Below are 15,298 nucleotides of genomic sequence, written 5' to 3'. Positions count from 1 at the left end.
TGTCTGAGGAAGGAGGCTGATAGCCTCTGAAACGCGTTAGCCTACTTTCACACCTGCGTTCGGTGCGGATCCGTCTTGTATCTGCACAGACGGATCCGCACCTATAATGCAAACACTGGTATCCGTTCAGAACGGATCCGTCTGCATTATTCTGTCCAAAAAAAATCTAAGTGTAAGTCAAACGGATCCGTCCTGACTTACATTGAAAGTCAATGGGGGACGGATCCGTTTACAATTGTACCATATTTGTGTCAATGTAAACGGATCCGTCCCCATTGACTTACATTGTAAGTCAGGACGGATCCGTTTGGCGCTGCAAGCAGCGTTTTGGTGTTCGCCTCCAGGTCGGAATAGAGGCGGAACGGAGCCAAACTGATGCATTCTGAACGGATCCTTATCCATTCAGAATGCATTGGGACTGAACTGATTCGTTTGGGGCCGCTTGTGAGAGCCCTGAAACGGATCTCGCAGGCGGACCCAGAAACGGCAGTGTGAAAGTAGCCTTACACATGTTTTATTTTACTTTTGAACAAACTAGATTTTATTATTTTCAAACAACTGAGCATAACATTGGTATCCCACATGGAGACTCAGCGGGTAGGAGCAGCAGTTTGTTTCCCAGAGGATTTGTTGAACAGTTACCACGTTATAGAGCGCCTTTTGGTGTTTGTTTTACAGTGTTATTTTGCATGGCATAGCATGCGCCACAGGAATAATTATGAACAGAAATGATGACCAGACACAAGAAATGTGAAATAAATTCTCCTGTGTTTATTAAAGGGTTAACAAGGTTATTTATATAGCGCTACTATATTCCACAGCACTTTACAGACATTAGCATCGGGTCGTCCCCAATGGGGCTCACAATCTAAGGTCCCTATCAGTATGTCTTTGGAGTGTGGGAGGAAACCGGAGAACCTGGAGGAAACCCACACAAACACTGGGAGAACATAGAAACTCCATGCAGATGTTGTCCTTGGTCGGAAAGTATTCAGAAAAATAAACTGCATCCATATCCATTCTCACTGAGGGATATATCATTGTATACATACAGAGAACAACAATAACTGTGGGTGACTGCATGCCTCTAATGATGCTGCATTAGCGGTGAGAAAATCGGAATGAGCATGAAAAAAAACTAACTTTCCGTGGGATGAACGTGTAGAACAGAGATTCGGTAAGCTTCATGGTTCTTGAACAATGTGGCTGTTAGAATGCCACCATGTATATGATGGACTGTCATATGTTGTGCAGTGGTGTGCTGTATATCGTCCCTGAGAAGCTCGGAATACAGCAGTGGGCAAGTCTTCATAGGAATGCTTTACCACTTATTTGGTATCCATTTACTGAAGTCCTTGCTTTAAGCGGTCACTCTGAGCCACTGAGCTGCCTGTCTTACATGTAATGTTCTTGAAACATTCCCTGCACTCTTGGTATATTTAAGAAGAGCTGTATCTGGCCTAATTATAATTAATGAGCAGTTTCCCAAGAAAATGCTGCTTTACCGCTTCGGCACATGGAGGACAATTTATTAGCTCACAAATGTCTTTGTTCTCAGATTTTTGTCTATTAATTATTTTTTCACACTTAGGACTTGAGTCCAATCTATAAAAAACTCAATAGGTAATGAAAAATGAATCCTAGTCCGACCTATAGTCTAAACCAAAGGGTTAATTTGGAGCGTGCATTGTAGGACAAGGCCCCATCTGAAGGAAGCAGCTCCATTCTCTGGTTCCTCCTCGGTCTGCAATTACTGGCTGTTGTTTTATGTGTTATTAAAGCTTTTTAGTTTGGGTGACATATTGATGTATGGAAGGAACTGGACAGTACCAAAGTTATGTATTATTTTGCATGGATATAGATATAAATATCCTACAGAATGGCAATAACTTTTGGTCCACAACAACTGCTGTGTGTTTGTGGGGTCACCATGGCTTCCATGTTCCATTTGGTCAGAAAGTTTTATGTACAGTATGTGTAAGATGTGTATCTGAAATGTTTTTGTTTTTAATGAATAACCATTGGTTGGGTGTTTCCTAGTGCTAAGAGCAGAATGACCTGTGGAACTATCACTGCTGTAGTCTTAAGAGGACGGCGTCCTGTAGATTTGCATTGTAGAACAAGGATTCTGCTGCACCCAAAGTCCATTAACCATTTTCAGACAAAATATTGGCCGTTAAGAGGCAGAAAATAACAAAGGGGTTATGCGTCTCATTCTCTTCTGAGAAGTAAGGAACAAGCTCATGGTCTTCAATAGCAAGGCCATAGTTTAACTGGTTAAGGTGTTTCGATTTGACTTGTTTTAGGATATTGTTAATAAAGGAAATGACCCTGCTGACAATGTGCACACAGCCTGTATTCTGCTGCTGTGTATCCAGCATGTAGTACTCTGTCTACTACATGGTAATACCGTGACCACATGGCCATTTGTAGAGATATTGGCAGCAAAAGGTCACAAGGTTCTGCTGTGTCATGTCTAGAACAAGAGCATTATAATGCGTGGAAGGGGCGAGCCCGCCGGGCAGCTTTTACTTCCTAAACTAGTCAGTGAGCTCATTAATCCAAACAAAAGACTCTGACAACAGCACGGCACAAAATAATCAAAATGACCTCATAAATGAAATAGAATCTCCACAACGGGAATGGAGATGCCAAGAATGCGTCAAGTGATTTTTTTTTTACTATGGAATACATTGCGGCGTCGAAACATTGCCAGTCTTGTGGAGTTAATGATATGTTTTAAACAGCGTGCTCCTGAAGAGAACATTTATTGGTTTTACAATAAGCAGGTGCTGGCTGTAGGATGTAATTGGGGGGGGGGGGGGGGGGGTGTTGCTTCAGTAAGTACATTTTACAATTAATTCATTTTTATCACATTTCCACTTCACAAACACAAGTGATTATTATAATGTTGCAAGACAGACAACAAGGGACACAACATCCAGCATTCGAAATGTGAAATTTAAACCACCTTGAGGCTCTTTCCATCACGTGGGAAATGTCATGGAATGTCGACAGCCATTTTGTCTCCTATACATTATCTATGTATACTCAACAGTGGCTACATCATTTCTGCCAGTCTGTTGGTGGTGCAAAGGTGGGACTTTGCTTCAGTCAAAATAGCTTCCCCTACTTCACTGCAGTTATGTGATGTTAGTTTCCTTAATAATGTGCATAGTTCACTGACAGGTGAGCAGAAACTCCAACTTTACCGATAAACTAAAACATATACATTTTTATTGGTAGACGTTAAAAACTTTGTTAAATAATTCTGTGCTAAAAATGATCCACTCTGTCTGCTGATTCTGTATAGGTATGGTATAAAGTTACCTCCTTTGAGGGCCTTAAAGAGAGGTTTTACAGTTACACTTCATTCTAAGGCTACTTTCACACTGGTGTTTTGGTTTCCGTTTGTGAGATCCGTTCAGGGCGCTCACAAGCGGTCCAAAACGGATCAGTTTTGCCCTTAATGCATTCTAAATGGATAAGGATCCGCTCAGAATGCATCAGTTTGGCTCCGTTCCGTCTCCATTCCGCTTTGGAGGCGGACACCAAAACGCTGCTTGCAGCGTTTCTGTGTCCATCTGACGAAACTGAGCCAAACGGATCCGTCCTGACACACAATGTAAGTCAATGGGGACAGATCCGTTTTCACTGACACAATCTGGCACAATAGAAAACGGATCTGTCCCCCTTTGACTTTCAATGGTGTTCAAGACGGATGTTTTGGCTATGTTAAAGATAATACAAATGGATCCGTTCTGAACGGATGCATGCAGTTGTATTATTTGAACGGATCCGTCTGTGCAGATCCATGACGGATCCACACCAAACGCGAGTGTGAAAGTAGCCTAATGTATTGGCCCCTTTGGATTCCCTGTTTCAGGGAGTATGGATGGTGTTTGGTCTATTTTAAAGGATTACTCATGGTTGTTTTTCCTGGTGAACTGTTATAGATAGTTTGACCTCTGGGATCCTTTTTAATATTTGGGTCAGGGAAGTTAATAGTATTTTCTTGAATATCATATGTGAACCATATGGATTGTCATTCAGAAGAGATACCAATTACTTGAAGCCGTTCCCAGTAGATGTCTACACTAACAGGATCTTATTACTGGCCGTTGGGAGGTTGAGATAGTATTCTCTGAAACTATAACACCCTGGTCAACATACATACTGTACATAGCACTCAGGTTGAGATACACTGATGACATCCTATTTCTGTATATACCTGCCAGGGATAGGTTTAAGTCATTTGTATCTCTTCCGATTGACAGTCCATCAGGTTTACATCTGACATTCAGTAAAGTACAATCAGGGTAGATTCACATCTGCAGCAACTACTCCGGTAGTGTGTTCTGCTTTAGAAGGTTTGGTTGAAAACCGTTCCATAGAAGATTTTTTATTTTTCTGGTAAACTGTAATCAGTTGGCCTCTTGGATCTTTGGTAATAATTCAGCCAATGAAGGTAAGGGTAGTTTCACATCTGCAGCAACCACCCTGGTAGTCTGTTCTGGCAGAACAGACTACCGGAGTTAACCATATATAGCAGGATACTGTGCATACAACAGGATCCTCATTGACTACAATGGGATCCAACGGGGATACGAGCCGGCATAAGTGTCGGCTTTTGGCCAGACCGATACCGTGGCTTGCACCGGTATTTGGCTGAAAGCTGCCCGAAAAGCAGCTGGATCTCCATCAGTTCCCATTATAGTCAGTGGGGATCCAGCAATGCACAGTAGTATCAGGCTATGGATACGGTTAACTCCAGTAGTCTGTTCCTTTGCCAGAATAGACTACCAAAGTGGTTGTGGCAGATGTGAACCTATCCTTATCTTCCATTGCCAAAGTATTCCCAACGATCCCAGAAGCCAGCGGCTTACAGTTTACCAGAAAAAAGGAGAAATCTTCTAGAATGGGCCAGTTTTCATTCAAACCCTCTAAAGCAGGCAATACCAAGGGGCCAATATATTAGAATGATGAATAAATATAACACTTCTTTTTGAAGCTGGCCTTTTGCAACAAAGTAGGTGTACTGACATCCTACCTAATGGATAGATTAGATCATTTTTAGTACTTAATTACTGAACGAAAATTTTTATGTATACCAATAAAAACTGATTGCTTTATTATTTTATTAAATTTAGACTTTCTGTGCATCTGTCAATAATGTCATCACCACAGATAATCCCTTAGAATGCAATTAGTATGATGCTCTTATGTGTCATGGATACAGGTGAGGAGATGACACTCATCACTGATCTTCATAAAGAAGAAAAACTTATATTGGAAGATAACACCCCCTTGTCTCATAGATTTCTCATACCATATTCTATGGTCCATTCACATTAATGCCAGTGCCATAGGGGTTTCATCTCACTATATAGCATCTTCTGGTGACCTGACCAACCCCACCTTACACTGGACATCACACCTCAACCTCATACTGGACATTGAACTGTTGGCTTGATCCCTTCTCTTTACCAGTCTGGAAAGCATCAGCTGTGGCCTGAAATCATCTTCTCTTCCCTTGAGATATCCTATCGTTTCTTCTGGTCAGTTGTGTTCCTTCCAGCTGGCATCCACCTCCCGCTGAGCAGATTGTGATTCTTCCTTCCAATCATCCAATGTAAATCACAGTCTTTTTTCCTGATTATTATTTATCATCGCTCATTTTTCATCAGAAGAGTCCTCACTGCTTTATTGGATCTGCATTGGCCTTTTGGGTACTGAATATGATTAATGCCAAACTCTTATAATGAGCCAGTGCCAACACAGAATGTTCTGTGCGTTGTTCCTCGGCTCCTACGCGGGTGAGGGTTGCAATCCGCTCGCCTACCAAAACACAGACTGTCACATTTCTATTCCAGGCTCCTACTCGCATGTGATTGACTGCAGGGATGGCAATCTGCTGGACAGATCGGAGGAAGGGCTACAACATAGAGATTTATGATTTATACGTCCTATGTATTCACCTGTACAGATATGTGTTCTGTTGGTGTCTGTAGTGGACAAGGTTACAGAACCACTACACATTAGAGACTTGAGTGACAGACTTTAGTTCTGTGTTATGAAACCATTACAGACCAGAAGGCCTCATGCACACGACGTGCCGTTTTTTTGCGGTCCGCAAATTGCGGATCCGCAAAAAACGGATGCCGCCCGTGTGCCTTCCGCAATTTGCGGAACGTAACAGGAGGCCCATTATAGAGATGCCTATTCTTGTCCGCAAAACGGACAAGAATAGGACATGTCTCATAATTTTTGCAGGGTCATGGAACGGAGCAATAGATGCGGACAGCACACAGAGTGCTGTCTGCATCTTTTGCGGACCCATTGAAATGAATAGTTCCGTATACAGAACGCAAAACACATTAGTGTGCATGAGCATGAAAGCTGAGGACTGCAGATCTCCTCCTACAATAAGGCCTAGTTCAAACGAACGTATGGCTTTTATAGTTTTTTTGCAGTCTGTTTTTCACGGATCCGTTGTTCCGTTTTTTGTTTCTGTTGCGTTTCCATTTCTGTTCCGTTTTTTCCATTCCGTTTTTCCGTATGGCATATACAGTATACAGTAATTACATAGAAAAAATTGGGCTGGGCATAACATTTTCAATAGATGGTTCCGCAAAAACTGAATGGATACGGAAGACATACGGATGCATTTCCGTATGTGTTCCATTTTTTTTGCGGACCCAATGACTTGAATGGAGCCACGGAACGTGATTTGCGGGCAATAATAGGACATGTTCTATCTTTCAAAGGAACGGAAATATGGAAACGGAATGCTTACGGAACACATTCCGTTTTTAATACGGAACCATTGAAATTAATGGTTCCGTATACGGACCGTATACGGAACACAAAAAAAACGGCCGGTACACTCGCAAAAAAAACGTTAGTGTGAACTAGACCTAACACTGTGTGATGCTAGACTTATAGTTTTTTAACCACCTCAGCCCCCAGTGCTTAAACACCCTGAAAGACCAGGCCACTTTTTACACTTCTGACCTACACTACTTTCACCGTTTATTGCTCAGTCATGCAACTTACCACCCAAATGAATTTTACCTCCTTTTCTTCTCACTAATAGAGCTTTCATTTGGTGGTATTTCATTGCTGCTGACATTTTTACTTTTTTTGTTATTAATCGAAATTTAACGATTTTTTTTGCAAAAAAATGACATTTTTCACTTTCAGTTGTAAAATTTTGCAAAAAAAACGAGATCCATATAGAAATTTTGCTCTAAATTTATAGTTCTACATGTCTTTGATAAAAAAAAAATGTTTGGGTAAAAAAAAAATGGTTTGGGTAAAAGTTATAGCGTTTACAAACTATGGTACAAAAATGTGAATTTCCGCTTTTTGAAGCAGCTCTGACTTTCTGAGCACCTGTCATGTTTCCTGAGGTTCTACAATGGCCAGACAGTACAAACACCCCACAAATGACCCCATTTCGGAAAGTACACACCCTAAGGTATTCGCTGATGGGCATAGTGAGTTCATAGAACTTTTTATTTTTTGTCACAAGTTAGCGGAAAATGATGATTTTTTTTTTTTTTTTTTCTTACAAAGTCTCATATTCCACTAACTTGTGACAAAAAATAAAAACTTCTATGAACTCACTATGCCCATCACGAAATACCTTTGGGTCTCTTCTTTCCAAAATGGGGTCACTTGTGGGGTAGTTATACTGCCCTGGCATTCTAGGGGCCCAAATGTGTGGTAAGGAGTTTGAAATCAAATTCTGAAAAAAATGACCTGTCAAATCCGAAAGGTGCTCTTTGGAATATGGGCCCCTTTGCCCACCTAGGCTGCAAAAAAGTGTCACACATCTGGTATCTCCGTACTCAGGAGAAGGTGGGGAATGTGTTTTGGGGTGTCATTTTACATATACCCTTGCTGGGTGAGAGAAATATCTTGGCAAAAGACAACTTTTCCCATTTTTTTATACAAAGTTGGCATTTGACCAAGATATTTATCTCACCCAGCATGGGTATATATAAAATGACACCCCAAAACACATTCCCCACCTTCTCCTGAGTACGGAGATACCAGATGTGTGACACTTTTTTGCAGCCTAGGTGGGCAAAGGGGCCCATATTCCAAAGAGCACCTTTCGGATTTGACAGGTCATTTTTTTCAGAATTTGATTTCAAACTCCTTACCACACATTTGGGCCCCTAGAATGCCAGGGCAGTATAACTACCCCACAAGTGACCCCATTTTGGAAAGAAGAGACCCAAAGGTATTCCGTGAGGGGCATGGCGAGTTCCTAGAATTTTTTATTTTTTGTCACAAGTTAGTGGAAAATGATGATTTTTTTTTTTTTTTTTTTTTTCATACAAAGTCTCATATTCCACTAACTTGTGACAAAAAATAAAAACTTCCATGAACTCACTATGCCCATCAGCGAATACCTTGGGGTCTCTTCTTTCCAAAATGGGGTCACTTGTGGGGTAGTTATACTGCCCTGGCATTCTAGGGGCCCAAATGTGTGGTAAGGAGTTTGAAATCAAATTCAGTAAAAAATGACCTATGAAATCCAAAAGGTGCTCTTTGGAATGTGGGCCCCTTTGCCCACCTAGGCTGCAAAAAAGTGTCACACATCTGGTATCCCCGTACTCAGGAGAAGTTGAGGAATGTGTTTTGGGGTGTCTTTTTACATATACCCATGCTGGGTGAGATAAATATCTTGGTCAAATGCCAACTTTGTATAAAAAAATGGGAAAAGTTGTCTTTTGCCAAGATATTTCTCTCACCCAGCATGGGTATATGTAAAATGACACCCCAAAACACATTCCCCAACTTCTCCCGATTACGGAGATACCAGATGTGTGACACTTTTTTGCAGCCTAGGTGGGCAAAGGGGCCCATATTCCAAAGAGCACCTTTCGGATTTCACTCGTCATTTTTTACAGAATTTGATTTCAAACTCCTTACCACACATTTGGGCCCCTAGAATGCCAGGGCAGTATAACTACCCCACAAGTGACCCCATTTTGGAAAGAAGAGACCCCAAGGTATTCGCTGATGGGCATAGTGAGTTCATGAAAATTTTTATTTTTTGTCACAAGTTAGTGGAATATGAGACTTTGTATGAAAAAAAAAAAAAAAAAAAAAATCATCATTTTCCACTAACTTGTGACAAAAAATAAAAAATTCTAGGAACTTGCCATGCCCCTCACGGAATACCTTGGGGTGTCTTCTTTCCAAAATGGGGTCACTTGTGGGGTAGTTATACTGCCCTGGCATTTTCCAGGGGCCCTAATGTGTGGTAAGTAGGTAAATGACCTGTGAAATCCTAAAGGTACTCTTTGGAATATGGGCCCCTTTGCCCACCTAGGCTGCAAAAAAGTGTCACACATCTGGTATTGCCGTACTCAGGAGAAGGTGGGGAATGTGTTTTGGGGTGTCATTTTACATATACCCTTGCTGGGTGAGAGAAATATCTTGGCAAAAGACAACTTTTCCCATTTTTTTATACAAAGTTGGCATTTGACCAAGATATTTCTCTCACCCAGCATGGGTATATGTAAAATGACACCCCAAAACACATTCCCCACCTTCTCCTGAGTACGGCGATACCAGATGTGTGACACTTTTTTGCAGCCTAGATGCGCAAAGGTGCCCAAATTCCTTTTAGGAGGGCATTTTTAGACATTTGGATACCAGACTTCTTCTCACGCTTTGGGGCCCCTAGAATGCCAGGGCAGTATAAATACCCCACATGTGACCCCATTTTGGAAAGAAGACACCCCAAGGTATTCAATGAGGGGCATGGCGAGTTCATAGAAATTTTTTTTTTTTGGCACAAGTTAGCGGAAATTGATATTTTTAATTTTTTTCTCACAAAGTCTCCCGTTCCGCTAACTTGGGACAAAAATTTCAATCTTTCATGGACTCAATATGCCCCTCACGGAATACCTGGGGGTGTCTTCTTTCCGAAATGGGGTCACATGTGGGGTATTTATACTGCCCTGGCATTCTAGGGGCCCTAAAGCGTGAGAAGAAGTCTGGAATATAAATGTCTAAAAAATTTTACGCATTTGGTTTCCGTGAGGGGTATGGTGAGTTCATGTGAGATTTTATTTTTTGACACAAGTTAGTGGAATATGAGACTTTGTAAGAAAAAAATAAAAAAATTCCGCTAACTTGGGCCAAAAAAATTTCTGAATGGAGCCTTACAGAGGGGTGATCAATGACAGGGGGGGTGATCAATGACAGGGGTGTGATCAATGACAGGGGTGTGATCAATGACAGGGGGGTGATCAGGGAGTCTATATGGGGTGATAACCACAGTCATTGATCACGCCCGTGTAAGGCTTCATTCAGACGTCCGTATGCGTTTTGCGGATCCGATCCATCTATCAGTGGATCCGTAAAAATCATGCGGACGTCTGAATGGAGCTTTACAGGGGGGTAATCAATGACAGGGGGGTAATCAATGACAGGGGGGTGATCAGGGAGTCTACATGCGGTGATCACCACAGTCATTGATCATGCCCCTGTAAGGCTTCATTCAGACGTCCGTATGCGTTTTGCGGATCCGATCCATCTATCAGTGCATCCGTAAAAATCATGCGGACATCTGAATGGAGCTTTACAGGGGGGTAATCAATGACAGGGGGGTAATCAATGACAGGGGGGTGATCAGGGAGTCTATATGGGTTGATCACCACAGTCATTGATCACGCCCCTGTAAGGCTTCATTCAGACGTCCGGATGCGTTTTGCGGATCCGATCCATCTATCAGTGCATCCGTAAAAATCATGCGGACATCTGAATGGAGCTTTACAGGGGGGTGATCAGGGAGTCTATATGGGGTGATCACCACAGTCATTGATCATGCCCCTGTAAGGCTTCATTCAGACGTCCGGATGCGTTTTGCGGATCGGATCCATCTATCAGTGCATCCGTACAAATCATGCGGACATCTGAATGGAGCTTTACAGGGGGGTAATCAATGACAGGGGGGTGATCAGGGAGTCTATATGGGTTGATCACCACAGTCATTGATCACGCCCCTGTAAGGCTTCATTCAGACGTCCGGATGCGTTTTGCGGATCCGATCCATCTATCAGTGCATCCGTAAAAATCATGCGGACATCTGAATGGAGCTTTACAGGGGGGTGATCAGGGAGTCTATATGGGGTGATCACCACAGTCATTGATCATGCCCCTGTAAGGCTTCATTCAGACGTCCGGATGCGTTTTGCGGATCGGATCCATCTATCAGTGCATCCGTACAAATCATGCGGACATCTGAATGGAGCTTTACAGGGGGGTAATCAATGACAGGGGGGTAATCAATGACAGGGGGGTGATCAGGGAGTCTATATGGGGTGATCACCACAGTCATTGATCATGCCCCTGTAAGGCTTCATTCAGACGTCCGGATGCGTTTTGCGGATCGGATCCATCTATCAGTGCATCCGTAAAAATCATGCGGACATCTGAATGGAGCTTTACAGGGGGGTGATCAGGGAGTCTATATGGGGTGATCACCACAGTCATTGATCATGCCCCTGTAAGGCTTCATTCAGACGTCCCGGATGCGTTTTGCGGATCGGATCCATCTATCAGTGCATCCGTAAAAATCATGCGGACATCTGAATGGAGCTTTACAGGGGGGTGATCAGGGAGTCTATATGGGGTGATCACCACAGTCATTGATCATGCCCCTGTAAGGCTTCATTCAGACGTCCGGATGCGTTTTGCGGATCCGATCCATCTATCAGTGGATCCGTAAAAATCATGCGGACGTCTGAATGGAGCTTTACAGGGGGGTAATCAATGACAGGGGGGTAATCAATGACAGGGGGGTGATCAGGGAGTCTATATGGGGTGATCACCACAGTCATTCATCACGCCCCTGTAAGGCTTCATTCAGACGTCCGGATGCGTTTTGCGGATCCGATCCATCTATCAGTGGATCCGTAAAAATCATGCGGACATCTGAATGGAGCTTTACAGGGGGGTGATCAATGACAGGGGGGTAATCAATGACAGGGGGGTGATCAGGGAGTCTATATGGGGTGATCAGGGGTGATCAGGGGCTAATAAGGGGTTAATAAGTGACGGGGGGGGGGGTGTAGTGTAGTGTAGTGGTGCTTGGTGGTACTTTACTGAGCTACCTGTGTCCTCTGGTGGTCGATCCAAACAAAGGGGACCACCAGAGGACCAGGTAGCAGGTATATTAGACGCTGTTATCAAAACAGCGTCTAATATACCTGTTAGGGGTTAAAAAAAACACATCTCCAGCCTGCCAGCGAACGATCGCCGCTGGCAGGCTGGAGATCAACTCTCTTACCTTCCGTTCCTGTGAGCGCGCGCGCCTGTGTGCGCGCGTTCACAGGAAATCTCGGCCATCGCGAGATGACGCGTATATGCGTGACTGTGCGCAGCGCTGCCACCTCCGGAACGCGATCCTGCGTTAGGCGGTCCGGAGGTGGTTAAAGGGTGGAGTTTGTAATGATCCCGGTGCCTCATGTATAAAAAGTAGCAGTAAACTGTGAGTGTCATCACTGTAATACAGAAAATGTTCCAATATAGAATCCATGGAGCAGTCATTTAGATGGTTGCTTTGGAAGCCTGCGGTGTCATAGGATTCTATGGGGGACATTTATTAATAATGGCGTAATTTGCGCCAAAAGAATACTAAAGTTCCAACTTAAAAGTGGTGATTTGTTTCACCTCATATCAAAAGTTGCACGCCACTTGTAAAATTAGACTTTTTAAAATGTCAACTTGATTCTTCGCCTAGTCCCCTTGATTTGCGACATTTTAACTCCAATAGCACTAAAATACGAATTTTTAAAACTGAAATGCGCCATTTCAGCCACCCCTGCCCAGACCACACTTGGGACTTTTGAAACATATTTGCGACTTTATGAAGCTTATTTGCGACATTTCCACTCGTAAATTGTGACTTTTGTCTCAGACTCAGGACGCTTTTGTCATTGTTTTGTTTTTGTTGAATGTTTATTTACTGACAGAACCCTGTTGTTTGGCTCATTTATATTAGATAAAAATAAATGCATCCTGTTATCATACTCACCTATCACTTGTTCCCACACAAGTTGGTTTTTATTTTTGTAAATGCGACTTTTTGATAAAACGTTGCATCTTTATACCAGAATTGACTTTTTACACAAAACACCACCACATAAGCTGGCTTAATTGTCCACAACATTTTGAGCCATTTCTGCTGATAAGAGGATGATAAATGAGGCATAATGTGCACTAATTTGATAGCCCCGTCTAGTTTGACATTTATAACTCATTTCTGGCGTGATGCATTCTTTGTGGTCATAATTCTGCAGAAAACAGTTGATAACTCAAAACGCCATTCTTTTTGGTGCATTTTACGCCATAATTCTGGTGCAACATGCCTAATAAATGTCCCCCTATGTGTCTGGAAGATGCTGTGGAAATTCAGGGGGTAATTTATCATGACATTTGTGCTCCAATTTTGACAGCCAAACAGTCACAAATTTTTTTGCACAAATTTTTGCAACTTTTTAAAAAAAGTCATAAAAGGTTGCAATCTAACTCCGGTAGGAGGGTATCCTACAAATATATCTGCCTTCTATGTGAACCAGTGTTTGTCATGGAGCTGAAGTTATGCTGGTGGGGCTCAGCTGCATGATCCAGTTTTTAATATTTTCTGCTTTTATGATCGGATCAGATTTGTTGGTTGAGATAAGAAGCAGGAGAGAGGATAGTGCTGGTGCCCTCGCTCTAGTTCTTTGCGCTCTCCAGAACCTCTATTCTGAGTAGTGAGGGGGTAAATAGAGCGGCTCCGGCATTAATCGGGGCTCATGCAGCCGGAGACGCAGCAGATGTCTCGTTCTGATGTAGGGACTGTTGAGGGCTCAGGTTCAGTAGTGGAGAGATATGGAGGGGCATGCCGGCTGAGCAGATGGCACGATACTGCAGACCCAATCTCCCTCCTTTGCCCTGGTGCTTTTGGCTGAGATGCTCAGAGCATGCATGTCCTGGATTATCACAGAGTCTATTCTCTTTTCAAGGTCAAACCCTGCAGATGATACTGCCCATCAATGCCCCAGCATCTCATCCACTGGCCTACGTCCTGTGTACAATGGGTGCGTCGGTACATGAAGCAGAATCTGATGTTGAGAAAAGATTCACTCCATAGGTGTGGAGCCCAAACTTCACTAGTAAAGAAAAAAACAAAATTACATGCAAGGCCCTAGTATCCTGCAATGTAAAATACATACAGGATAATAATAGTGGTTACTGAGAATAGTGCCTACCGTACGGGACAAGAAAAGTGATACTGTGCAGTATCTATATATACAGAATAAGAGCAGATACTGAGAATTGCACCCAGCATACAGGACAAGAGAGTAGTACTGTGCAGTGTCCATATATACAGAATAAGGCTACATGCACACGACCGTATGTGTTTTGCGGTCTGCAAATTTCCATCCGTTTTTTTTTTGCGGATCTATTGTAACAATGCCTAAAATGGACAAGAATAGGACATGTTCTATTTTTTTTGCGGGTCTACGGAACAGACATACTGATGCGGACAGCACACGGTGTGCTGTCTGCATTTTTTGCGGACCCATTGAAATGAATGGGTCCTCATCTTATCCGCAAAAAACTAAAACGGAACGGACACGGAAACAAAATACGTTCGTGTGCATGTAGACTAAGAGCAGATACTGAGAATTACACCCAGCATACAGGACTAGAGAAGTGGTACTGTGCAGTGTCTATACATATAGAGTAAGGATATACAGAACAAGAGACAGAGTACTGTGAGGGGTACATACAGTACAGACCAAAAGTTTGGACACACCTTCTCATTCAAAGAGTTTTCTTTATTTTCATGACTATGAAGGCATCCAAACTATGAATTAACACATGTGGAATTATATACATAACAAACAAGTGTGAAACAACTGAAAATATGTCATATTCTAGGTTCTTCAAAGTAGCCACCTTTTGCTTTGATTACTGCTTTGCACACTCTTGGCATTCTCTTGATGAGCTTCAAGAGGTAGTCCCCTGAAATGGTCTTCCAACAGTCTTGAAGGAGTTCCCAGAGATGCTTAGCACTTGTTGGCCCTTTTGCCTTCACTCTGCGGTCCAGCTCACCCCAAACCATCTCAATTGGGTTCAGGTCCGGTGACTGTGGAGGCCAGGTCATCTGGTGCAGCACCCCATCACTCTCCTTCATGGTCAAATAGCCCTTACTTTCAAAGTTTTCCCAATTTTTCGGCTGACTGACTGACCTTAATTTCTTAAAGTAATGATGGCCACT

General features: G+C 42.8%; 1 protein-coding gene across 1 annotated transcript in view; it reads left to right on the top strand.

Moving 5' to 3' along the window:
• The window catches only part of LOC121001262 (opioid-binding protein/cell adhesion molecule homolog), a 260,055-nt gene that overhangs the window by 88,394 nt on the left and 156,363 nt on the right, over positions 1-15,298 (top strand). The gene's annotated exons all lie outside the window — the stretch shown is intronic.

This window comes from Bufo bufo, chromosome 1 (genome assembly GCF_905171765.1).
Source record: "Bufo bufo chromosome 1, aBufBuf1.1, whole genome shotgun sequence".
Classification (NCBI taxonomy): Eukaryota; Metazoa; Chordata; class Amphibia; order Anura; family Bufonidae; genus Bufo; species Bufo bufo.
The sequence above is the reverse complement of the archived record's forward strand: the minus strand, read 5'-3'. Positions and strand labels throughout refer to the sequence as shown.